The sequence below is a fragment of the Taeniopygia guttata genome, chromosome 30 (assembly GCF_048771995.1).
Source record: "Taeniopygia guttata chromosome 30, bTaeGut7.mat, whole genome shotgun sequence".
NCBI classification, from domain to species: Eukaryota; Metazoa; Chordata; class Aves; order Passeriformes; family Estrildidae; genus Taeniopygia; species Taeniopygia guttata.
This window is the reverse complement of record NC_133055.1, coordinates 7,337,407-7,365,080: the sequence shown is the minus strand read 5'-3', so window position 1 is coordinate 7,365,080 and position 27,674 is coordinate 7,337,407. Positions and strand designations below refer to the sequence as shown.

Genomic DNA, 27,674 nt, shown 5'->3' with positions numbered 1-27,674 from the left:
CACTGGGGACAGCTGTGTCACCCTGAGCCAGCTGTGCCCCCTGCCAGAGCCCCCAGTGCCGGGCAGCTGCTCCCAGCCCTGTGCTCTGCAGAGGGAACTGGGCCCGGGGCTGCAGAGCTGCCCCACGGCTCTGCTGCAGCTCTGCCTGCACAGGAGGGGCTGCACGCCTTGGAGCCCCAGCCCTGAAGGCAGAGGCTTGGCTGGGGGACAGGAGGGAGGGGGCTTGTGCAGAGGGAGGGGCTGCACTGGAGGGGATCCTCTGGACATCTCTAAACTCTCCCTGCCTCAGCATTTCTGGGCTTTGTTTTCTCTCCTTCCCTGATCTTCTCTCTGCTTCCTGGAGATTTTCCTCCTGCAGATGTTTCCCTGTGCCTGATCTCTCCCTGCCAGCACTCCCAGACCCCAAATCCCTGTGCACTCTCCTTGGCCTGACAGAACCCTGTCTGTTTGCAGGGCACTGGCTGGGGGCAGGTTCTGTTTGCAGCTTGGAGCAAGGACAGCTCAGACTGAGCCTGATGGCTCCAGCAAAGGTGGTGCTGGTGCTGTCCATGGGCAGAGTGGCTGAAAGCACATGAGGGATCACTTGTGAACCTATTGATCACTAAAATAACAGTTTGGATATCTCATGCACTTGTCAAAATTCATAAACCACCATTACTATTTACCCCCCTTCCCTGTCACTCTCCAATAATAGGAAACTGAATAAAAAGTCTTAGGAAATTTCCGCCTTTTTATCAAGATCGTTGTGTTGGAAAAATTCTATGACTGATCAGAACCCCTCAGCATCTCAGAGCTTTATGAGCATTTCACCCGCCATGCACCAGAAATGCTCAGAGTTGTACTCACAGGGTCTGTGGGCATTGGGATGTTCCAGCTTTAGGAGATCACTCCAGGAGCTGCAGCTGCATTGTCCTGCAGCCAGAGGTTCCTGTGCCAAGGGCTGGCAGTGATTCTGCCCCAGGCACTTCTCAGCCCCTTCCCAGCCCTGACTGATTGAAGCTCTCTGTGCCTCTGTGCTATGCCCGGGCTGGCTGCAGGCAGTGCCCCAGCCCTGCTGGGCTGGGAGAAGAGCTGCTCAGCAAGAGAAATGTGCTTTTGAAGCTCTGCTTGGTTACCAGGATCACCCTCTGTGCCAGGAGCCCGGCCCAGCTCAGCAGCACAGACACAGCACAAGGACTTTAATGACCCTCTGGGGCTTTGTGCTCAGGCCCTGAACATCAGGCCCTGAGAGGGAGCTGCAGAAACCTCTCCAGAACTCCAAGTCAGAATCCAACTCCAAAGTTTCTTGGACTATTAATGGGTCCCACTGAGGGACACAACTGAGAAAGTGTCCCCAGGCCCCAGGCAGAGCAGAGAACTGGAGGCACTGATGACAGGTGGGGACAAAGAGAAGCCAAGTCTTGGTGCCCTGGGGCACAGCAGGGTCTGTGCCACCAAGGGCTGGGAGGAGACACCTTGTCCTGAGGCCCTGGGGCCTCCTGGCACAGCCCCAGCCAGGCTGGGCACTGTCACCCCCTGGTCCTGCCCTCAGCATCCCCCCCTAGCCCACATCCCAGTGGCCTCAAGGATCTGCTGGAAGGAGTCCCTGGGGAGCCTTGGTCAGGAATGGCCCTGGGGGCTCCTTCATGCTCCCAGGGACTGCAGGTTTTTCAAAGGACTTTGGCTTTAGCTTTGGCCTTGCAGTTTCTGCAAGATTTCTGCAATCATGGCCTCCAATTATCTGCTCTAATTTGTCCCTGGAGAGCCTTTGTAATTAACAATACTCAGTGGGGCTCATTAATGCTTCAAGGTACTTCAGTTCTTTTAAGGTACTTGATGTTTCCCTTTTGATCCAGACTCTGTGAGAGGTTTGTGCAATCATGGCCCCAATTATCTGCTTTAACGAGTCCCTTGAGAGCTTTGTGCTGACACTTAGTGGGGCTCATTAATACTTTGAGATACTCAACTTTTGTAGGGTACTTTGGATTTTCCTTTCCACACTGAGAGGTTTTTGTGCCATTTTGAGTCTCTGAGAGGTTTTTGTGCCATCCTGGCCTCCAATTCTCTCCTTCAAGGAGTCCATGAGGAGCCTGTGTTGGGAATGGACCTCAGTGGGTCCCATAAATGCTTTGAGACACTTTGGGTTTTTCCTCTGTCTCTGACTCTGGAAAGGTTTGTGCAATCTCCTCTCAGGCCCTGAGGTTCCAGGGCTCAGTTCCAAATGCACCACGGGGCTCATTAGGATCAAGCAAGTCCTGACAAACCATGGCTCTGCCTTGATTTCCATCTTGTCTGGGGCAGTTCTTCAGGAAGTTTCTGTAGCAGTTTTGGTTCATCATTTTGTGATTTCTCGGCCAATGCATCAATTAGCGTGGTGGGTTCAGTGTTGGCTAATTACCAGTGCACTCATTAGAATATACTTACTCATTTCCCTCTGTGAGATAGGATTAGGAGAAAGGCAAAGTGGGATCAAAACTGTAAAAGGGTGTAGAGGAAAGTTTATTAACAGTAACTAAAAGAAAGAGTAATAAGAATCAGAGCAAAACATTGAGACCACTTCCTCTCTCCTTATAACCTGACAATATAAAGAGACAAAACCTAAATTTTTCTGTCAGTTTTCCACCTCTAGAATAGTCTTTCTTCAGTTCACTTAGGGAGAGAAGTTCCTCTTGTTAATGTTATGGAGACTTCTCCACAAGACAACGGTTATCTCATGGCTTTTCATTCCACATATAACAGCTGCCTGGAAAATCTGCAATCGTGAAGTTCCTCTGAAACAGATTTTTGCAGTTCACTTAAGTTAACAAAATGAATTAAGCATTTATATTTTAGCTTGTACAGTTATGTGTTGAATTTCAGCCTTTTACTTAAGAAATCTCTTCCATAGTTCAAAGGGCATAAGAAAATGCAAATTTCTGAAGCTTATTACACAAAGAACAATGCCTAAGGATGCAAAGAATCCAGATAAAGAAGCTTCCCTGTCTCCAGGCCTATCAAGACTGACAGATGTACACAGATAAGCACCGAAGGACTGAAAGCGCATGTGCAGAGAGAATTCAAAAGTTCAATCATGAAGAAGACCACGATCTTCAGCCTCAAGAGACCACCAGAGACCCCCGCAAGACCACCATGGCAAACCACGCATGCCCAGAAGGGCCTAGACCTATTTAGCATGAGAGGCGAGGACAGGGGGGGCCAGGGGTTGAATATGCATGGGAAGGTTGTGTAATGTATTGCATATGGAACACCTTTGTGAAGAAAAGTGTGGGTCAGAGTAAGGATCGGGGCACAAGTTTTTGGAGAGCTATCTCACTTGTGCTGGGCACTGGCAATACAAACCCACTTCATAACTACCCCAAGTTGTGGAGTCTATTTATTTATTCCACATATCACTTCAAAAGTATAGAATTGTGACGTTCAAAGGTAGAAATAGAAACTGCCGAAAGCTAGCATAAAAATGGAAAATAGAAACTACTGGGAAAAGCTTATGACTATGCATGAATCTGATCAGTAAATACCAGCAAGCCCAACAATCGGTGTGCAGTTGGAGGGGAAAACCCCCACCACTGTGCCCAGTGCTGTCTTTGCTCATACATTACAATAATAATTACTAAATAATAATAACTAATTGAATTAATGCTTGATATATTGGCTGAGTCAAGCTTCCCATTTCTAACAGAAATTATTATGAAAAAGTGACCTTTCTTCCAGACAAAGTCCACCAAGTCATTCCCTGCATTTCTCCTTTTCAGATTCTTTCAGCCATCCACTGAGAGGTCCAGCTTTTTCTGGTGCTTTCCATGAACTGATTGAACTCTTGATTTATATCATTGCATGAGATGTGGAAGCTTCTGAACTGAACACAGAAACAAATTCCTGTCGGAGACGGGAGAAGCAGACATCGATTGATCATCTGCAAACTCAGTTTATTTGGTATACATCAGCTGCTTAAATACAGTTCTTAATTAGTTCATACATATTGCAAAAGTCAAGCTCCTTATTGGTTTATTATTGCTGTATCATTCTTACATCAACAGGATTTTATGTATCTACTTCTACATTTTTGTGGGTATCGTGTAATGCAAAGTCCCGGCTTCTACGTGCCGTTACCAGTTTCATGCCAGTTTCATCCAGGCTTCCTTATCTCAAGGGTACCCTGCTTTTGAAGCTGTCTTTGTTCTAACAGAAGACTGCCTTTGTTTTAGCAGAAGACTGCCTTTGTTCAAGTAAGCTGCTACTGCTTAGTCTGCAGGGTCTCTAATCTGCAGAGTCTGCAGCTCCAATAAATTGATCTTGCTATGTCCCTTTTCTGCTAACCCTTCCTGAACCAAATCCTCGACACTTCCCCCGTTTTCTTTAGCAGCAAGCAAAGCTGTGTTCCATTTCCACTCAAAAACTGATATTAATGATTTTTGTAAGCATTGAAACATACATGGTAAAATGAGCATTAAAAGCAAAACAACTATCAATCCGATTATGAGAAGTTGCAGAAGATGTTTAAGCCAACCGGTGGTACCCCATGATTCAAATGACAATCCAAAAAATGTATCATCTCTTTGTAGGACCTGAATATGTTTTTGTAACTGCTGAATCTTCTTGTGAATGGACTCAGAACTATTATTCAAGGTCATACAGCACATTCCTTCAAAGTCTTCACACCCATGTCCGTGAGCTAACAACAAAAAATCAATAGCAGCTCAATTTTGTAATGTAGCGTGCCTAAGAGTATCTATGTCTGTAGCTAATAAACTCAAGAGCTCTGACGTGGCATTAGCTTGCTTACCAACCCAGCATTGTAATTTTTCTAATTGAAAAAGAGCATGTCCTGCAGCAACACCAGGTACAAAGATAGAGGCAACCACTTGCTTTGCGCGATTAAACAGGTTGACATTATCATCACAAGAAGCATCAATGGTTGAGTGCTTTCATCGTGTGGTGATTACCTGGCTGGTATTGCTATATAGGCCTAGCAGAGTGCTTTGGCTAGGGAATGCTATTGTGAGACGTCCAAACGTACATGGACTTCCAGTGGGCCGTTGAGGAATACCACTGAATGCTCTGTCCCCACAGATTAAAAAGATTCCAGCTGGCAAGCGGCGAGGAATTATTGTGCCTGAAGCTGGATTTGTTTTGGTTCGAGCGATAGAGTAACACCAAAAGGATTGATTTTTCCAATCATTCTGTTGTGGAGAAACGTCTGTAGGGAGTGTTGTTTTACACCAAGCAACATTGCCCTCATTGCACTCATACCTACTGGAGTTAATATAAATGCATGAAGCAGCATGTAGTGAACCTAGTATTTCTAATTCATCAGGCTTGTCACTAAAAGGCAGTTTATCATCCCATAAGTCATATTCCTCAAGGCAAGAGGTAATATTGTTCTTACAATGTTGCCTTGTTTGTAGGGTGACTAGGCTGTTGTACTCTGTTTCTTTTAATGGTGCTCCAATAAGACAGGTATGAAAAGGAGATTCTGGCTGGGCTAAGGACACACAAAAGTCTGTTCTATTCAGTTTTTGAGCTAGTGAGATCCACATAGTCTTTCGGGGAAACCAAGACTTAATGTTGGGATGTTTTACGGTAGTAGTGCTGGCGACGGTTAGCAATCCTAGCAAACTTATGGCAACAATATTCCCATTGGTTGGGAGGAATTTGCCACGCAGTAGGAATGTGTATATCATGGCTACAGCGAGCATCTAATATACCTGAGCGTCGATTTGTCAATATCCTTTTTGCAAAATGTTGTACTTGCCAAGCTAACTCCCTAAGTTGTAAATCTTCTCTATTTTCTATTCTAGCAAGGCTGTTTCTGATGTTATCTCCTGTTATCGCCGTTAATGCCTGCTGCGGCGATTCTCTATTCCAATCAAAACTACAATTGCGACACCAAAGTCCCCTACTAAAGTTTGTTTGATAAACTCACCACTGTTTGTTACAGCTACTACAATAAATTTTTACCCAAGCAAAATGATCTCTAGCAAAACATGAAATACAATCATTCCGATAAGGCCACAAAAACTTATCCCGCAATGTTGGGATGAGATATTCAGTCACTTCTTCAACACTGTCAAACAAAAACTTTATATTAAGTTCCTTTTCAACTTCCTTCAGCAGAGGTGTTAGTTTTCTCTGTAGGCGATAGGCTCTCCTTCGCTCTGGACTGTCCATCAGTTATGGCTGGTCGTGTCCATCTGGCTGGAACCCACAAGGTATCTGTTGGTGTGGAAACACACACGTAACCTCCACCCCAGTATACCACTTCAGCTGGACCCTGCCATAATCCTGATTTTGGGTCGCGATATCTGACCCACATTCTTTTCTCAAATCTATCTTTTGTTTCTTGTGTAATGTAATGTCTGACTGCTGGAGGTGTATTTTCTTCACCAAAGACACACAAATGGTTCAATACATACAGAACTTTCATCAGTCTCTCATGTGGATCTGTAACATCCTTGTGTTTTGCTAAATACTTCTTTAATGTTTGATTAGCTCTTTCTACTATAGCTTGACCAGTAGGAGAATTTGCTATTCCTGTTACATGTTTAATCTGCTATGTTGTGCAAAACTTAGCCATCTTTTGACTACTGTAGGCTGGCCCATTGTCTGCCTTTATTTCTGTTGGCAAGCCCATTACAGCAAAATAACTTGTAAGGTGCCTAACTACATGTAAAGCCTTTTCTCCTGTCTGTGCAGTTGCCCAAATATATTTACTATAAGTATCTATGGTAACATGTACATATTTCAGTCTTCCAAATTCTGGTACGTGGGTAACATCCATTTGCCAAACAGCATTTGCTTCTAACCCCCAAGGGTTAACCCCACAGCCTAAACCAAGGCCCCCATTATGATGACTGCAGATGGGGCATGCTCTAACGATAGCTCGGGCTTCCTGCAACCCTAACTTGAAAGTTCGAGCTAAACCTCTTGCATTTTGATGATATTGTGCATGAGACTGACGTGCTCTGGTGATAGCTTGCCCATCTGTAAGAGCCATCACCAGCCTGTCAGCCCTTGCATTACCCTCTCCCAGACCTGTATTCCATTTATGGCTTCTGATGTGTATGATGCAGTACGCTGCTATTCTTTCTCCAATGGCTTTCTTGAGTTGTATAAGCAACAAATATAGTCGTTTATTCTGAACCTCCCTAATAGCAGCATCCTCTATGCGCTGCGCTACACCTGCAACATAATAGGAATCAGTAACTACATTCAGTAGGCCTGGAAATTTGCTCAAAGCCCATACTACAGCTAAAAGTTCTAAAGTCTGTAGACTGTCTGCGACATCTGCTTCAAGGATTTCATGTTTCCATTGTTGTCCTTCTTTCCAAGTGACTGCTGCTTTACGGGACTTCTCCCCTGCATCTGTAAAAACTGTAATAGCATTTGCTAGCGGAGTGTCTGATCGCAAAGGTTTTACTATCCAGTTCCATTCTGACAGCTAATTCAACTGACGGGGAATTAATGGTCCAGTTTCCACTTTTGCTCCTGCATTTAATAAGGCTTTCTGTAATTCAGACGAACTTGCTAAATACCAGTCCAAATCTTCTCTTTTCATGGGCAAGTGAATGATTTGAGGTTCACTGCTAGTGACCTCCAGTATTCTTAAGCGTCCTTTTTTCAGTAGCGCTGCAATTTGCTTGATTTTTGAGCTGATGGTTCTTTTTGCCTGCAATGGAGGTGACAGCCACTCTAGAACCCGTATCTCCTCTGTTTTCTTTATAATTTGAGTTAATGCACCAAGCAAATGTTCGGAGGTACTCCAAACAGTTAAATTGATAGGCTGATCTGGAACACGACGCATTACAAATCTAGTATCAACACACTGAATGATTTCTTGTAAGGCGATTGTTTGCTGCTGAGATATTGTAATTGGGGTACTAGGGTCTGTTCCCCGCAAAAGAGGTCGCAATAGATCCAATAATGAGTTAGGAATACCAACAATAGGTTTCAGCCATTGTAGATCACCAAGCAACTTCTGAGCATCATGCAAAGTAGTAAGGTTGGCGTCAATTTGTAACTTCTGAGGCCTAATCACTTGCTCTGTAATTGTCCATCCTAAATACTTCCATGGTGCAGATATCTGAATTTTTTCTGATGCAACTTCAAGGGATGCTGATGCAAGTGTTGACTTAATTTCTTCTAATTGCTGATTTGAAAATGACTGTTCTTGGGCAAACAGAATATCATCTATGTAATGATAAATTATTGTCTTTGGCCATTTTGCCTGTAAAGGTTGCAAAGCAGCATCTACATATAGCTGACATAACGTAGGCGAGTTACGCATTCCTTGAGGTAATACTGTCCATTCAAAACGTTTGTCTGGTTCACCTCTATTTATGGCTGGCAAGGTAAATGCAAAACGTTTAGTATCATTTGGATGCAGGGCAATAGTGAAAAAACAGTCTTTCAAGTCAATTATTAGTAGTGGCCAATCTTGAGGCAGCATGGAAGGATTAGGTAGGCCAGGTTGTAATGCTCCCATGGCTTCCATCTGATCATTGACAGCTCTGAGATCATGTAACAGTCGATATTTGCCTGATTTCTTCTTAATTACAAAAATAGGAGTGTTCTACGGACTAGTAGACAGTTTCAAATGTCCCTGCTATTGTTCCTCTACTAATTCGTGGGCATGTTGCAAACTTTCCCTTTTTAAAGGCCACTGCTTAACCACTACTGGGGTATCTGTGACCCAGGTGAGTGGGATGGGAAAGGTCCAAGCAATGGCAATTAGCCGAAAGGGTGTTCATTAGACAAAACCACTCCTAATTGAGCCAGTATGTCTCTTCTAATCAAGCATTGAACAGCAGAGGGTAAGGCAACAATAGAAAAAACAGCAGACAATTGTTGACCATCAATGACTATAGTAACAAGTGGAGTTTTTCGTGCCAGGGTAAAACCTTCAACTCAGGTTACCATATCTGTAGTCGCCTTCTGTGGCCAGTGTGCAGGCCAGTTGTCTGGGGATACTATGCTTGTATCCACTCCTGTATCAAGCAGTCCTGAAAGAGTGATTGATTGATTGTCATAAGTAATTTGAATTGTCTTTTTGGGTCTGGTGTTAAGATCCACAGATAGCATGACAATACCAGAAGATCCAAAACCTTTATCTCCTCGCTGTTGATTGTTTCTCGGGCTGATGCCTTTTGTCATCTGCGGCAGAGGAATTAATTGTGCAATTCGCTGCCCTTTCTTGATACTTAAAGGTGGAAATGGTGTATGTGCCATCACTTGTATTTCCCCATTGTAATCCGCATCAATGACTCCTGGTAATATAAAAAGTCCCATTATGGTTACTGACGAACGTCCTAGTAACTAGTGCTCCATATTTTTGTCCATTTATTTTAAGTGGTCCTTTGATGCCAGTCGGAATTTTCTCAGGACAGGTGGTCATGAGAGTAACATTTATTGTTGCTTCCAGGTCAAGTCCCAAGCTCCCTGCGGTGGCTGGTTGTAAAGTCCCGGTCCCTGCGGTGGCTGTTTGTAAAGTCCCGGTGCAGATGTTGCAGCAGCAATTTGTATCGGGGCGCGGCTGCTGGTCGCGCTCCTCAGTCCGTTTCCCGATCGCCGTCTACAAGCTGAGGTATTATGATTGCCGGATTGACATTTTTGACACCAAATTCCAGTGGCTCGGCAGTTCCTTCGCGTATGACCATCTTTTCCACATCGATAACATTTAAAAGATGAAAGCAGACTGTCATTAGTGGCAGCGGGTGCTATGGTGGACGCACGGAGTGGCGCAAGAGCAGCTAACACTTGATTCTGAGTGGATTATGCCTGTTTCTGTAGCCCTACTCCTAATTCCTTTATAGCATTCACTAAAAATGCCTGCTGTCCTGTAGGTTGTAGTGCCATGTGCTCTAATGCCTCTTCTATTGTCCAATTAGCCCCCAAGGTAGCTAATACTCTCTTTGTTTCTTCATTACTGTTTTGCAATGCGCATTGTTTTAACAAAGCTCCTTTCATGTACTCCGGTACTCCAGCCCTTTCTATTGCTGCCGCGGCTTTATCAATAAAGCTCCCAAACGATTCCTCTCTGCCCTGTTTAATTCCCATGTACATTGGAACACCTGTACCATCCTTTACTCTGTCTATAGCCGTTCTCACTAACCTCATCGCTTCTCTCACCTTATCTGCTCCTATTGTCATTTGTGCATCAGTTCGGAGATATAACCCTAATCCCATCATCTCTTCTATGGTGATCCCATGTAGTGGATCCCCAGGTTGCCGCTGGACAGACACTGACTCTTGTACAGCTGCCTGCCAGTGCGCATTAAACAACAATTGCTGATGTTGAGTAAAGATTAATTTGACAATCCCTCGCATGTCATTAGGTATTAAAAGCATAGTATCAAAAATGTAGTCAATCATCTGCTTAGCTGGCTCACTTTTCGGGCCAAATTGTGCTACTGTTTGTCTCAATTGTGCCAGTAATTTCCAATCTAAAGGTGTATAGGTGCCTAACTGATGTGTTACTTGTCCATTTTGGTCCACTACCGGAGAGTAGGTAACAGGGAAAGCTAAATTACTACCACCAGCCGCCTCCACTAAAACATCATTCTCCACTCTCCAGTCCGTGCTTTGCAAGTTCTCTCCAAGCATCCCTCCTTTGTTTCGCTATTCCCCCCCACAAGTCACTTTGTGCCCCAGGGACAGGATTAGGCACAGGAGGTTATCTGCTAATTGACTGCACATTAGAAGGAGATGAAGGGGACTCATTAAACGGTGGCTTAGGTAGCACTTGTATTCTACTCTCCGTTTCCTTTAAAGGAGGTGCAGACGGTTCTAAACTATTTTGAACTGCAGCTGCGACTGGGCTAGCGGCCAGTCCATGGGCAGGCAATACAATTGTAGATACACTAGGTGCTAATGGCTCATGCTCCTGACTATAAAGCATATTTGTTTTGGCAGCTGCGATTGCCTCTTCAGCCGCCCTTTTTTCTGCTAATTGCTGCAACAAAGCATTCTGTACAATGCACCACACTTTTCCTAACTTTTTAGCTGTTTTATCATCTTCTAACACTGCTTCCCATAAAATATCTCCTAACTTACGCCATTCACTAACTTGATGCACTGCATGCGGATTACTAAATACTCCCTTAATATATTCTCAATCTAATAACCCCGGTAACTCTTTTCTTAAATCTACCCCCTTAATTCCTCTTTTTTCAAGACTAGAAATAAATAAATCATATGCTGCTTGCCTGTCCATGATTAATAGTCAGCGCTGTTGTGGCACTCCAGGTCCGGCAGCACGTATGGCCCAGCTCCACCTGTATGAACACTGGGGGTGCGTTCCTGCAGAAATTTCCTCGCATGCACCACTCCGCGGCCGCAATGGAGCCCAACCCTACTTCTCCGGCCGATGGCACGTCCAGTCTCCCCCGTTTCCGTCAGGGAGCGCACGTCGGGGTCACCATTTTGTCGGAGAAGGGAGAAGCAGACATCGATTGATCATCTGCAAACTCAGTTTATTTGGTATACATCAGCTGCTTAAATACAGTTCTTAATTAGTTCATACATATTGCAAAAGCCAAGCTCTTTATTGGTTTATTATTGCTGTATCATTCTTACATCAACAGAATTTTATGTATCTACTTCTACATTTTTGTGGGTATCGTGTAATGCAAAGTCCCGGCTTCTACGTGCCGTTACCAGTTTCATGCCAGTTTCATCCAGGCTTCCTTATCTCAAGGGTACCCTGCTTTTGAAGCTGTCTTTGTTCTAACAGAAGACTGCCTTTGTTTTAGCAGAAGACTGCCTTTGTTCAAGTAAGCTGCTACTGCTTAGTCTGCAGGGTCTCTAATCTGCAGAGTCTGCAGCTCCAATAAATTGATCTTGCTATGTCCCTTTTCTGCTAACCATTCCTGAACCAAATCCTCGACACCAAACCAACTCAAGAAAATGGAAAATTGACAGATGACGACACTTGGTTGTCTCCCAGATCACCATTGTATTACAACTATTCAGAATATGGTAAAAATTCGACTCAATCTGTGACACCGCCAAGAGGTGGTGCAGGAAAACTGCCCCCAGGAACCTTCGTCATTTGTGGGGACCGAGCCTGGTCAGCAGTCCCTCAAAATGCTAGGGGAGGCCCATGTTATATCGGTAGGTTGATGCTTTTTGCTCCCACCATACATCAGGTTCTCGAATTGCCTCAGAAGACTCAACGAGCCAAACGCAGTGTTCTCCAAATGGACCCTAATTGTAAAGATATAGTGTCATTGTGGGGGCGTGCCTCTGTAGTAGTAGCCTCACTTTTTGCCCCAGGGGTCGCCTCATCAAAAGCGCTCACACAATTGAGAACTCTAGCCTGCTGGACAGGAAAACAAATTAATATCACATCTAAATTGATAAGTGAGCTTGCTGCAGATGTAGATGATACCCATCATGCGGTTCTACAAAACAGAGCTGCAATTTATTTCCTTCTTTTAGCACAAGGACATGGGTGCGAAGAATTTGAGGGCATGTGCTGCATGAATTTGTCTGACCATTCTCAATCGATTTATAAACAGTTAACGCAATTGAAGGACAACATGAAAAAACTTACCGTAGTGGACACTCCATTTGATAACTGGCTCAATTCTTTAGGTTTTTCTGGCTAGGTCAAAGACTTAATTCGTTTTGGTATTGTACTTCTTTTTATCTTTATAGTTATTTTAATTGTTATACCGTGGTTTTTTTTTACAGTGTGTGCAGAAATTAGTTCATTGCGCCTTCACTCCAGCCTGAGTAGCTCAAAAAGAAAAAGAGGGAATTGTTGCAGCATTTTTGAGAGAAAGAGGACATGAGTTATGAAATTTGAGCTACTCCAGTCTAGGCCTCAGATTGAGGCCTTGTGAGGCCTTCAAGCCTCTGACGCAGTTAGAAATTCAGAGCTTGTGGCGCAGATAGAAATAGTCTTAAGGTGTGATGGGGACCACTGGGTTGTCTGGGTGTGAATTAGTATAGGTTTTATAGTGTAAGGTGTAGGCCGTTTTAAGGAAAAGGTAAACAATGTTAGCCTACCAATCAGAGTGTCTTTGTTTTTGTAAACTATGTAGAAGCTTATATAAACTACCAACTTATCTTGAATAAAGGGAGAATGCTTGATTAACCACATTGGTTCAGACCTGTGTTTGTCTTGTCCAGCTTTCCGTGTTTCTGAGATTCCCTGGCTTTTGCACCACCTTCTCAGCTGATTGTGTTTGTGTCCTCCTTTCCCTCCCACCTCTCTTTACCTGCTCTGTTTCTCTCTCCCTGTCTCCCCTGACCCAGGGGACCTCCAAAAACCCTCCCCCAATTTAATTTCCTCAGGGACCACCAAAGATCCTTCCCTGATTTAATTGAATTTTCCTCTAATTTAATTGCCCCCTCTGCCCCCAATGACCCACCCCTGATTTTTTAATTATTTTATTTCCCAATTATTATTTTATTTCTTAGTTCAGGAGCTGAAGTTATGGAGGCCTGCAGTGAAATGTCTCTGTAGGATTTTGCTCCACTTCGCTTTAAGCCCCTTCTTGAGAGCTTTGCCTTCGAGGGCAAAGGGAATGTCTTTTCCTGGCTGGGAGCTGAAATTCCAGACCTCTGGAATGTGTGCAGGGCCATATAGACTGGGATCAACCAGAGATTGGGATCGAATATGCACTGAGATCCTGTGGTCTAGGATCAGCTAAGGACTGGGATAAATTAGGGACTGGGGCCCTGTCGGAACTCAAAATGTCCCACAGACATTTTTAGAGGTTCCAGGCCTTGGTCAGAAGCATTTTAGACCCTGGCAAGCAGCTGAGAACAGCTGTGATTTTGAGTTTGAACCATGGAATGAATTACCAACTTTGAAGGTGGAACAAGCGGTCACAGAGAGTTAGATGGTATAGTAAAAGTAGTCACAAATTAGAGGGTAAAATTTTTTAGTATTGTACAGGGGGGGTTTTAACACCTGTACAGGGGGGTTTTACTTTGTACAGGGGGGTCAGGAGTTCTAAGATGGAGGAAAGTGGGCCTGAACCTGTTCTTCCTCCTTCTTCTTCCTTACCTCCATGTTCTTGGTGATGTTGGCATTTTTCTATTGGTTTAGGCTGGGGACACACTATTCAACGTAGATGATAGATATTGGCACATTATTGTAAATATAGTACACGTAATTTCTGGTATATAATGTTTGTACCATCCCACTGAGGGGCAGAGCCCCGCACACTGCCCTGCAGGACAGACCTGCGGCAAGGCAGCAGAACTTGTTATAGATAAGCAAAAATAAACAACCTTGAAACCAGCACAGACGAACTATGGCTTCTTCTTTGGCAACGGGGCAGAAAGACAGAGACTTTCTACAATCTCGGAATCACCAATACCCACAGATTCCGACAACTGGCGTCCCTGCGCGGGCTTCAGCAAGAAGAACAAGAAGAAACAGCAAACAACCTCCAACCTTCATCAGCAGAGAAAAACAAAAAAATAAAGAAAGGAAGAAGAACAGAGCACAAATGCTCTCGGCAGATTCCGGGAGGAGAGGGAGCGAAAAGCTCAAGATAAGAACCTGACCTTCACCAAGACTGCTCGTCTGGAGGACAGCCAGGAGGAGGAAAACCAGAAGCACGCCTGGGATTTCTTGCCTGTGACCTGCTGGACGATGAACAGTGCCATCTCCGGACTGACCTCGTGGTGACTCAGCTTTTGGTGAGAATGGTTGAAATTAAGAACATGGGGAAGGGGTGCTCCCAAGGACAGACAAAAAATTTTTTTTTCAGCCCTACAGGGCAAGACTTTTACCCATCTGGTAGAGATAGCCTCAAATGAGATGAAAGCTTTGTTATTGTGGGTGCAGTATAATCACCCGCACACAGATGTACATCTTTTGTTTGAGTTAAATTTTTGGCAAGGGATCGATAAGCAACTGTATTACCGAGCCACAGGAAAAAGAAAAAAAAAAAAAAGATAAGACTGCCGCAAAAACTTTTGCCTTCAGCAAGGACAATAAGAGTCATTTTCACAACGCGGCATTTTAGACTAAACAGCTAAGGCTCCTATGGGAGCACAAGGAAAAAGATGGCCCAGCCAGCAGCTTCGGGCAATTTTCCTCACCAGGGGAAGCAAATTGCCTCCCGAAGAGGATCAGGGGTGGTGGTGTCTCATCATGTCCTGTGTCTCCGGGTTCACACTATTCCTCAAGACTCCTCAAATCTCAATTTCTAAGCTCCTCAGCTGCAGAAAATCCCCAGACAGTGAGAGATAAGCCAGGCACAGACGCAGCCCTCGGTGGGGGAAGGGACTGGCCACTGCCCGAGTCCGAACCCACAGTGGGGGGGCAGCGGCGCCGGCGGCTCCTGGGGGGAGGGGGCACACGTGAGTGCAGAGCGGAGGGAAAAGTGAGAGAGAGGAGAGAACTCTCGCAGCTGCGCGGGTGGGGAGTTCAAAGCAGCCCGCGGTGCAGGCGAGAGGGGGGGGGCAGTGGGAACCACGTGGACGCAGGAGGCGGCAGAAGCGCGGATGGGGCGGTCAGACGCCCGGAGAGTGCGAAAGCACCGTCCGGCAGGTGCCGGGGAATAGCTCCCAGTTCGCAGCAGCGGCGCTGGCCAGGCCGGCGGCTGGACGGAGAGCTGGACTCTCCTGTCACCGCGGCCATGGCAGCGCGCATGCGCGAGACGGTAGAGCAAACCCGGAAGTCGGAGCGGAGATCTCTTGCATTTCGAACGCACGGGCACGGGCGCAGACGGCGTCGGGGGCGGCGGTGGCCGCCAGCCAGCCGTCCGCAGACTGCGCGGTGGCCGCGGGGGGAGACCCGAGAGGTGCGGGGCCGGGCGGGACGCGGCGCGGGCCTGCGACAGCGCGGAACGCGGCGGCGCGCGCTGATGACGTCAGCAGAGCGCCGAATCGCGCTGGGCTCCAGCGGCAGTTCGGGGACCGAGAGAGCCGACCCAGAGTCAGACCGGGGCGGCGCCAGGCCTGACAGAGAGAATGGGGGGGGGATGTTCCCGAAGCACGGCCGCGCGGAGCCGGTGCAGGCGGGCGCGGTCGGTGCGGGGGTTCCTTCCCTTGTTCCCATGGCGACACAGACAGAGAGGGTGAATCAAGGCTGCGCATGCGTTTGCGAGAGTTAAAGCGAACGCGGAAGTGGCTGACAGCGGGTGTGAGCAGGGAGGGAGAGCAAGAGAGGCGCAGCATCCTAACGCAGGCAGAAGCGGGGTTTGACTGCACCAGAAATGCTCCCAGTGCTCTCATGCCGGTGCAGATGGGGGCTGAGCAGAGCCAAGGCAGGGATTTCTTTGATCACCCTTCTCCGCAGCAGGTGCGAGCGATGCACCACCTATTTCCTTTCAGCAGGGCCAAACAAAAAATCACAACAGCCACAGCAAATAATCTTTTACAAGCAGCAAATATCCTACAGCAATGCTGAGAGATGAGACTCCCAGTTTTCACCCTGAAATGAAATTCCATCACTCAGTCGCTTTTTGAAAACCAGTCAACACAAGGCCTTTTTTAAATCTCCCCAATGTTTCTAAACACTAACCCCAGATTTTTCAGTTAGGTCACAGAATTGACCGAGCAGACACGCCCAGCCGGTGTGACGATAAGTAATGATTGTGGAACACAATGTGAAAAAGAGATATCATAATGAAAATTGATATAGAGAATTAAATAGCATGAAATGTTAGTAATTTATTATATTAAGGTTTAAGTTAGGTTGTATTTTAACATTCTATTAATGATGGAATTGATTTTTATATAGTTGGGTTGCGTTTAAGTTAAGTATTGTTTAATTAGAGTATATCACTTTAAGTTTATTTTAGGTTTGGGCCCTGAAGAAGTTAAGTTTATAAAGGTTTAATTGATAATGGATTTATATATTGTTAATTTGATACATATGGATTTCGTAAAGCTAATATAATTTAGGGATTCTTTACTAAGATTGTTATATATTGAGTTCAAGTACTATTTGATTCAAAAATTATTTTAAGTTTTTCAAAGGTCAAGTTTATTTGGCAGCAAGGTTTAGTTGTTTTTCTTTGAGGATGAGAAGGTTTTGACTGAAACAGTTCACAAAGTAATAATGAACATTGATTTAAGGAGAAGTTATTGGATTTATTGGATTTATTGGATCCTTGGTTTTGTTTCAGTATTTTCTGTTTTATTATAAGTTTATCAGTATATAAGAGTTGTAAAAGAATTTATTTTGAGTTTTCTGAGATTGATTTCATTGTTTAAAAAATTAGTTTTATAGTCTGTTATTTCTTTGTATAGTGATACAAAAGTCATTTGTTTTCAAATCCTCTATTTTTAACTATATAAGTGTTCTATAAACGTTATTGTTAAGAAATTTTATCATGTTATCAGGTGAAGATTTGTGCTTCGTTTTTTCATAGTGAATTCTCGTATGTTTTATTGTTGTTTATGTAATCTTATCCAGGTTACATGCCAGTTCTGAAGTTTCATTTTGGATTTTAACTGTATTGTGCATTTTTCTAGGTGAACTTCCTGATTCGTTTTTATATCTCTTGTGAGTGGAATCATTGCATTTCTATTCTTCATCATTCTCAAATGTTTTTCAGAAAATCTCAGAGAGAGGTGCCTGAAGCATTCTGACAACCTCTTGCCATTGTTAATCTTACGATTTCTTCAATTGGCATCCTTTTCCTTCAAAAGAGTTTCAAGAAAAATGAATCTTTGTGTCATTTGACCAGTTTATCGGTTTGAACTTCAAGTGTTTATTTTATAAGAAAATGTTATAATAGGTTGTTATGTTTTAAGTATTATATACGTATTGTTGGTATAAGTTTTGTTTTATATAATATGTTAAGGGACATCTCTCCAGTTTAAAGTTTGGGTCCTGGCCAGACCCTGATTTTAACTTGGACAGATGAGTTTGCCAGCAAAATTCAGAGGTTTCTGCACAAAAATGAATGATATGCAGGTCATTTTTGACCCATCAATTTGATTCTACAAATGTTACAGCTGACACAGCTTTGAGGTGAAACTTGCCAGCCTTGCCCGGGAAAGGATGCCAAGGATTTTCACTGAAAACAAATGTTTCAGCTGTTTGCAGACTGAATTGCTGTCACAATGTTTCTAATGATCGTGCTTTGTTCAATTTTATATATGCTATTTAGAATATCTTTCTTTTGAATTTTCTTGAATTGTTATAGATTTTGATAAGTTTTATGCATTTTATTATTGAGATATTTTGTCTTGTTCTATATTATGATTTATATTTCAACTTTCTTGTTTCAAAAGAGAAGAAGAGAAAGAGAGAAAAAAGGAAAAAGAAAAAAGAAAAGGAGTGAAGAAGTGCCTGAAATAAGGCTGAAATGAGGTTGAAGATTTTGTATGTTTTAATCTCTTGATATAATTATTTTGTAGACTTGATTTTGCTGATCATTGAGAAAAATATGAGGAGAGTGCTAGACACTGGACAGATAAAATTGAAAGAAAAAAAAAATCGTTCAAATAAGTAGCTTTGAGCAAGGATTTTGTTAATGTTTTCACAGAAGTTGAAAGTGGGGTTTTTTAGTTTGCAGACCCTCAAAAACAATTCTTACAGATTTAGAGATGGGAGCTCAGATCATTATTGTGGCAGAGACCAGATTGCTGACAATGTCAGGCAAAGATTTCTTAATCATTCATTTACATTTAAAGAAGAAATATTTTGAGTGGACATCCCAAAGTCGCAAGATTTTTCAATCACGTTGTTAGGGCATTCAGAAGTTTGCATAGTTCGTTTTCCAACACACAAAATGTTAAATGTAAAAGTGAGTTTCAGGGAAAAAAACAAAAAAGAAGCCAAGAACCAGTGGAAGGAATGACAGTATTCACTGATGGTTTGGGAAAAAACTCACAAATCAGTGGTCACATGGAAAAATCAAAAAAAAACAGGGAAATGGGAATCAAATATCAAAATAGCACAAGGTTCACCACAAGTTGAAAAATTGGTAACAATAGTCAGGGTTTTTCAGTTATTCCAGGAACCCTCAATCTGATCACAAGTTTAGTGTATGTTGCAAATGTGGTCAAACAATTAGAGAAATCGCTTTTAAAACATACAGACAAGGAAATTTTATATTCATATCTATTATGCATGAAAATAATCCTAGAAAAACAGAGAACATAAATAAACACATCAGAGTGCATTCTTCACCTCCGAGGTTTTTAGTAAAAGAGAATGCTCATGTAGATAGGCTCACAATGCCCATCTTGCAGACACTGCCAGACATTTTTGAGCAGACAAAATTGAGCCATGCATGTTTTCACAAAAATGCACAGGCATTGATGGGAACCTTTCACCCTTCTGAAAGTTAGACAAAGGAAATCTGCTTGCCAGAGTGCCAGTTTGTGCAGTCTCCTGTATTTACAGGAGTGGCCAATCTGAAAGGTTTGTAAAAGCCTTCAGCTGTGGCAAGTTGATGTCACAAAATACCCATCTTTTGAGAGGCTCGAAAATATCCATATTTCAATTGATACATTTTTAGGGGTGATTTTTGCATCATTACATACAGGGGAGACCACAGAACATACCTGCAAACATTTTTTATAAGCATTTACATCATTAGGAGTGCAACAAGAAATAGAAACAGATAATGGTCCAATTTACACAAGCAAGGTGCTTGACAAATTTTTGAAAAAAACAGAGAGTCAAACATATTTTCAATATTCTTCATTCTCCCTCAGGTCAAGCAAGCAAAGAACACATCACACCCTGAAATCCACTTGAATAGACAGAAAAGGGGACAGGCAGGGTTGAACAAACGTGTTGAATTTTTGCAGAGTTGAACAAATGTGTTGAATTTTTTAAATGGTTTTTTCTCAAAGCCCACTCTACTAATTGTCAGATATGTTACAAACAGCCCACAGGAAAAACTAAGGGAAAATCCTTTCGATTTGATCAGAAACCCAGAGTCAGGACAGATTGAAGGTTCATTTACATTGATAACTTGGGGCGAGGGTTTCGCTTGTGTTTCTATAGGATGAGGACTGAAGTGAATGCCAGCGAGGCACATGCAACCTTATCGGGTGCAGACGCCAGTGGACGTGGACCCGAGAAGCAGAGAGGCAAGCACGCAGACGAAGGCAGACAACAACGCTGCAGACGTCTCGTCGGACAACGATTGATCACCCAGAGACTTGGGGTTTTTTCTGAGAAATCAAGTGTTGTTTGGGTGTTGCTGCATTGCAGGGTATCTCACAGAGGGTGGGGACATGGACATGGGATTCAGACAGATAGTGTTCATGTGCTTCATTCTTTCACCTGTTGCCTTGGGCAACAGGACAGATTTTCCCATGAGAAAACCCAGGGAAAAAGTGTGGGAGACTTTGGCAAAAGCAGCAGGTCTGAACAGCATTTGCCTGACCCATTCGAAACCAGAGAAACCATTTTCAACATGCTTGGTAGGTGGGCCAGTGGAGGGATGGTCAGTCCCAGGGGACATCCTTCCAGGGGTTCTGAAGTTTCTTTCAGACCCTGTGGAGGGATGACATGTTTGGACACAATTCCTTCCTGCTGCTCACTTTGAACCTCTGGATTTGGACATTTTGGGTCAACAAAAATGAAATGGTGCATCAAATTTAATTCATCAGGAGTGGCAAAGACAGATAATCATACAATAGATGTCACTCCGAATCAGCCTTTTTATAAAAATGCGTCATCTTGGTGCAATCATACCAAAATGACAAGCAAACCATCCCTTCAACATCCAGCCACTTTACCGAAGGGAATGTTTTTCATTTGCGGGGACAGAATTTGGCCTGCTATCCCTGCAAAAATCAAGGGTGGTCCATGCAGCATCGAAAGATCTTTTGTTAACACACAGCATGACCTTGATAAGAGAGCAAGGAGAAAAAAAAATCTGATGAATGAAGTGATCCAAATTGTGACAATGATAATGTTAATACCAAGAAAAAAGGCTCGGAAAAACTGAGTGGTTCTGCTTTCACAGCAGGTGGCATCAAAAAGAGCCTTGGTGCAGTTGGATCAAAAGAGGTTGTGGGCAGAGTAAAGATGCCCATGTCATTTCTTTTGCATCGAATGATTTGTTAGCTAGCAGTGAGAAATGAGAACAAAACAGTAATTGAACATCTATTGTAAACACATGGACACACGAGTGATAAATTTAAAGAGGTATCAGAGGACCAAACACACCTGGAGAAAAATTAAATCATAGGTAGATGGTGTGTTCAATTTGTTTCACCTTTCACAGTTGTAGAAAAAGAGATTTTGAAGATAGTTGTATGTAATTATAAGGTATTGTAATTCTTCTGATGCTTGTGCTGTCCTTGCCTCAGTGCATGAGGCAGACCATGGACAAAGTTGTCAAAGAGGTGTTCTTGATTCAAAAAGGAAAGGATCCCTTGAACAATATAGTTCAAATTATGATGATGATGTTTCCACCTGGGACAAGTCTCAGAGAATTGCAGTAGCAATTTTCTCATTCCAAGCAGCATCAGGGGTGGCCTTGACACAATTGGATCATATAGCATGTTGGTTGAGGAAACACAGTCGTGCCATTTCGTTTGCACTGAGTGACATGTTAACAGACATCAGCAGTGCAAGGCAAGCAGTGCTTCAAAACAAGGCGGCAATTGATTATTTGCTGCTGACACATGGGCACGGATGTGAGGAATTTGAGGGGATGTGCTGCATGAACTTGTCCGATCATTCAAAATCCATTCATGAAAATATAAAACAAATACAAAGTAGTATTAGCAAATTGAACAAAGTTACAGGGTCCTGGTGGGATGATTTGTTTAGCTTTTTTGATATTTCACCATTGTGAAAAGAACTTTTGAAAATAGCATTTTATATTCTTATAAGGCTTGTAGTTCTTCTGCTTGTTCTACCATGCATTTTCGTGTGTATTTAAAAGACCTTGAACAGCATGATAAAGCGGGTGTTTCAGGTTCAAACAGAGAGGGGAGATGTCGGAACTCAAAATGTCCCTCAGACATTTTCAGAGGTTCCAGGCCTTGGTCAGAAGCATTTTAGACCCTGGCAAGCAGCTGAGAACAGCTGTGATTTTGAGTTTGAACCATGGAATGAATTACCAACTTTGAAGGTGGAACAAGCGGTCACAGAGAGTTAGATGGTATAGTAAAAGTAGTCACAAATTAGAGGGTAAAATTTTTTAGTATTGTACAGGGGGGGTTTTAACACCTGTACAGGGGGGTTTTACTTTGTACAGGGGGGTCAGGAGTTCTAAGATGGAGGAAAGTGGGCCTGAACCTGTTCTTCCTCCTTCTTCTTCCTTACCTCCATGTTCTTGGTGATGTTGGCATTTTTCTATTGGTTTAGGCTGGGGACACACTATTCAACGTAGATGATAGATATTGGCACATTATTGTAAATATAGTACACGTAATTTCTGGTATATAATGTTTGTACCATCCCACTGAGGGGCAGAGCCCCGCACGCTGCCCTGCAAGACAGACCTGCGGCAAGGCAGCAGAACATGTTATAGATAAGCAAAAATAAACAACCTTGAAACCAGCACAGACGAACTATGGCTTCTTCTTTGGCAACGGGGCAGAAAGACAGAGACTTTCTACAATCTCGGAATCACCAATACCCACAGATTCCGACAGGGCCCTACAGACTGGAATGAACTGAACTGGGAGAACTGGGATCAAATACGGGCAAGGATCAAATATGGACTTGGATCCTATGGACTGGTATCAACAAGGGACTCGGATAAAATAGGGACTGGGATCCTACAGACTGGGATCAAATTGGGACTGAGATCATATGGACTTGGATCAGCTGGAGACTTGGGTCAACTACGGACTGTGTTCAAACAGAGACTGGATTCAGATGTGGATTGGGATCCTATGGACTGGGATCAAATATAGGCTGGGATAAAATTGGGACTGGGGTCAGATATGGACTGGGATCATATGGCCTGGGATCATATGTGTTGGGGAAGATCAAATAGGAAAGCCTTATAAATATGACTGCCTGGCAAAAGGTTTAGAAAATACAGAGACTGAGATGGTAACAAGTTGTGACATACCAAACCTTAGTTACTGCACAAGTAGAACACAATAGCACAGCCAGGACGAAGACAATCCCCCCTTCTGGTTGAACAATGCCCTTACCTACAGGTAGGTCCAAGGGTCAAATGGACTGTTGGATCTCACCCCAATGTATGGTTCATCCCACACCTGTAACCCTCCCCTGAAGCATCAGGAGTCTGTGACCCCATTGGCCTGAGTCTTGTTCCAGCCCACCTTGAAGCCCCTGACAAGGAGTCCCTGAGGAGCCAGACGCTCTCTTGGAACTTCCCTTCTCTTGGAACTGCCCCTCTCCTGGAACATCCTCTTGGGATCCTCTCTTATCTCCCTCTACCCCTTGCCTCTCCCTTCCCCCACGCCCTCGGGCCTGCCACAGGTCAGGTCTGGTGACTCCAAGCAGGGCCTTTCACCCTCTCTAATAAACCAGATATTCTAAGGGCAGCCTCCAGAGATCTCTCGTCTCCATCCACCCAAAGCGTCCTGGAGTCCAGCGTCCTCGCGATATGGACTGGGATCAACTAGGGACTGGGATCAAATACGGACTGGGATCAAATATAGTCTGGGATAAAATAGGGACTGGGATCAAATATGGACTGGGATCAAATACGGACTGGGATCAAATATAGTCTGGGATAAAATAGGGACTGGGATCAAATATGGACTGGGATCAAAGAGGGACTGGGATAAACGAGAGATTGGGATCAAATATGGACTGGGATCAACTAGAGATTGGGATCCTACAGATTGAGATCCTAGAGACTGGGATAAACTGGACTGGGATCAAATAGGGACTGGGATCAACTAGAGATAGGGATCAAATATGGAACTGGGATCAAATAGTGTTGCGTTGCGGTCCCCTTTCACCGCGACACCACCGAGCACGGGCGTGCTGGGCGGCGGGGGGAGAGAACGGGCAGCCGGTCCCCCTGTAAATGCTCTGCAGTCCCAGTTATCGGCGCAGGGACAGATGGAGGCGGCACGGGACTTGGGGTGAACAGGTTCAGTTTATTTCGCGTGCCCCAAGACGCCTTGGGGGGGGCGAGCAGATGTTTTATACAAGAACTTATGGGGAGGGGTATAGGAACAGCAACCAATAGGGGAATAACAGGGGAGGAGTTTGGGGTAGGACTAACATACTAAACAGTCTGTGAAAGGGGGCAGGGAAAGAAGCGGGGGGAGGGGAGATTCACATCTTGGAGAGAAGGGGGTTAGGAGTGAGATGGGGGGGGGTGTGTGTACAGACACTGAAAGAATAAAGAACACACTCCCGCATCTCCCTCTTTTTCTTTTTACAAAAGAAAGAGAATTCTGACGTTTAAACAAATTAATACTGCATATAAACAATATAAACTTCATATGTAAAATACAACAAAATCATATAGTAACATTACAAATTATTAAACAGAAATAAATTGAAAAATGTCAGAAAAGTACAAATTAATTATAATTACAATAAAACAAATTAATATACAAAGCGTATAAAATTGACATAAACAAATTCTGAATTCGAGGTAAAACATTCAGCAGAATTCACAGCTTGATCTGATTCAAAACTTGGGCTGTCACGACGCTGGAGATGTATAGCAGAGTTGAAGCAGCGAGTGGCGACATGGCTTGTCTGATTTTATTCTTTATTTCTGGAGTGGGCATAATACCGTGGGTATAAACTAAATAGGATGATCTTTCTTTCTATAAAATATAACTCAACAAGTAGATTATTAAAAAAAAAGGGAACATTGGGTAGGGTGCATTAAGGAATGGGATAGGGGAATCAGACAATCACTTGATTAGTGACTGTCATGATTGATAAGGGGAATGGGTAAGGGGTGGACCAGGGTGCCGCCATCTCAGGGGGAAGACAAAATGGCGGGTTTCCGGTCCGGGGTTTCCGCCCCACCCTCCCTCAAAGGAGACCCCCCCACCCGAGAAGGGGAGTGATCTTCTAAGAAGGGGGGTCCCCTGATGGGAAGTCCTCAACAGCGATCCGTCCCACCAGAGGAAGGGCCAGAAGAAGGATTAGGGAACATCCAACCCCGCCTCCCCCCCAAAGGGACAAGCCTCATGGCAATTTTGATTGTCGGGGCCCTTGGGGAGAGGGTGGGGCTGGCGGGAAACCAGGGGCGGAAAAGAAGGATCATGGCGGGAAAACAGGTTCCAAGTGGCGTGGCCAGCGCCATCTTGTAAGGGGGTGCCGGGTGCACTGCACCCCCCCCCAGAGGCGTGGCCAACACCATCCCCAAGGGAAGGCAGCAGTACCCGGCAGGGCGCCTGGGGCGGCTTGGCCACAGCCATCCCCAAGGGAAGATAGGGAAAAGTTTAGGAAAATCCGAGGGCAAGGGAATCTGGGGAGCTTCACAGAAGCAAAAGGGGAATTTACAGGAGAGGAGCCCGATGCAGCTGGATGTCGACACAATGCGTGGGTGTACAGGGCCTCTTTTACCAACTCTCCTATAGTTAACATGCCGCCTTTCAAACATTTGTCCCATTTGTGTCTTTTCTACCCCCTCCGTCCAGCCCAGATTGGGGAGGAAAGGATAGAGAAGACGACTTTTTGAGGGGAAGAAAAAGCAATCAAATATGGGTCCCCGTAAAAGACTAGGTGAGGGGTGCCTGGGACCTCCTCCCCCCAGAAACGAAAACCCACTCACCCGCCGGGCGCATGCAAGAATACAGCTCCCGTCTGAGCACGAGCGAGGGGTAAAACACAAAAAGAAAAAACTGGGAAACTCAGCCACCCGGCGGGATGAACCCCACCCCATTTTAGCCCCCCTTACCCTCTGGGGCCCGGGTGGAGATGGCTTGATTCTTCTCCTCGACTTGGTGGAAAAGTCGCACCGAACTGGGGACGTTCCTTCTCGGTTTGGCTCTTCCAGAGGCTTAGGTGTTCCCGGGACTTGCAGGCAAGTCCAGCCGATCTCGGCTGCACCCAAAACTCGTCCCTGAAGCCTTGGGCTCGGCCACTATCGGCCTCTGGTGGTTTCGTTCCGGTGCTGTCCCCTGATGAGCCGTTCTCCTGGCTCCCTTGAGCCGCTGCCAAACCGCCCTCTTTGTCCTGGGGTAGGTCTATCCCCCCTTTCTAAGACCCTGCAGCACGTCTGCCCCAGTGCAGGACGTCTGATCTCGGCGAGGGTGGGGTAGAGCGCGCAGAGGCGAGAACAAAGAAGGGTCCTGGAGCCGAATTCTTTTCGCTCGGCGCTCGGCTCCTCTTAGCATCCGGCAAAGCTTCTACGACCGCAGATGTTCCTCTTCCCTCCTTCTTCTTCCGTGAGGCGGGCGCCCCCACGAATTTGCCCGTTTGTTTTACAAGATGAAGGAGGGAACCATCCTCTTGCTCCCATTTGTTGCGTTGCGGTCCCCTTTCACCGCGACACCACCGAGCGTGGGCGTGCTAGGCGGCGGGGGGAGAGAACGGGCGGCCGGTCCCCCTGTAAATGCTCTGCAGTCCCAGTTATCGGCGCAGGGACAGATGGAGGCAGCACGGGACTTGGGGCGAACAGGTTCGGTTTATTTCGCGTGCCCCAAGACGCCTTGGGAGGGGCGAGCAGATGTTTTATACAAGAACTTATGGGGAGGGGTATAGGAACAGCAACTAATAGGGGAATAACAGGGGAGGAGTTTGGGGTAGGACTAACATACTAAACAGTCTGTGAAAGGGGGCAGGGAAAGAAGCGGGGGGAGGGGAGATTCACATCTTGGAGAGAAGGGGGTTAGGAGTGAGATGCGGGGGTGTGTACAGACACTGAAAGAATAAAGAACACAGTCCCGCACCCTGGGTTTGAATTTTTGGGTCGATTTGTGGTAATTTTTGGTTTCCATTGATAAAAATCTATCTGGGGGCGGGGCCAAGGCTCATTTGAGGTGGAGCTTCAGGAGGGGGCGGGGCCAGAACCCAGAGCGGGAACTGGGACGGGTGGGGCCTGAGGGGGCGGGGCACTCGATGGGCGTGTCCAGCAGCGAGGGGCGGGGCCAAAACACAGGGCGGGGTCTAAAGAGGACGTGGTCAGTGTCTGGGGTTCGTCCTGCCGCTCCCACCCCCCCAAATTCCCCCGGACCCTCCCTCACCGCCCCTTGCCCACCCATGGGACAAACCCCGAAACCTCCCCAGCCCTTCCCCCCTCGGCCCCCCCGAGCTGTTTTCACCTGGGAACCCCCAAATCTTTGGGAATTTGCAGCTGGGACCCCCTAAAGCTCCCCTGCACCCCTCCAAAATCTCCTCAGGACCCCACAAACCTCACGTGGGACCCCCAAACCTCACCTGGAACCCCCCAAATTCTCACCTGAGACCCCCAAACTTCTCCTAGGACCCCTAGACCTCACCTGGGCAGGTGGGAAACCCCAAATCCTTGGGAATTCTCACCAGGGACCCCCCAAACTTCACCTGGGACCCCCCAAACCTCACCTGGGACACCCCAAACCTCACCTAGGACCCCCCATAGCTCACCTGGGACCCCCCCAAAGCTCACCTGGGATCCCCCAAAGCTCACCTGGGACCCCCCAAAGCTCACCTAGGACCTCCTCAAAATCTCCTCAGGATCCCCCAAAAGCGGCCAAAGGTGAGGCGGGGCCGGGGCGATGACGTCACCACTTCCTGTTTCCCCTCTCCGGCCGCGCCCCATTCCCGCGTGTTCCCAACTGTCCCCGGCCGTGTCCCCTCCCCGGAGTGTCCCCAGCGGCCATGGAGCCCCGTGAGGTGTGACAGTCCCGGCGGGGGGGCGGGAGGGGAC

General features: G+C 45.4%; 1 protein-coding gene, 1 long non-coding RNA gene and 1 pseudogene across 2 annotated transcripts in view; 1 reads left to right on the top strand and 2 right to left on the bottom strand.

The window, feature by feature from the left end:
- Positions 1-27,674, bottom strand: part of LOC100230077 (uncharacterized) — a 674,623-nt pseudogene that overhangs the window by 596,190 nt on the left and 50,759 nt on the right.
- LOC140680878 (uncharacterized) overlaps positions 1-27,674 on the top strand; it is a 150,670-nt gene that overhangs the window by 82,853 nt on the left and 40,143 nt on the right. The window lies entirely within an intron of this gene.
- On the bottom strand, positions 23,936-26,495 carry LOC140680930 (uncharacterized). The gene is made up of 2 exons (XR_012052271.1): positions 25,725-26,495; positions 23,936-24,639 (listed from the first exon to the last, which is right to left on the bottom strand). It is a non-coding gene; the product is annotated as an uncharacterized lncRNA (long non-coding RNA).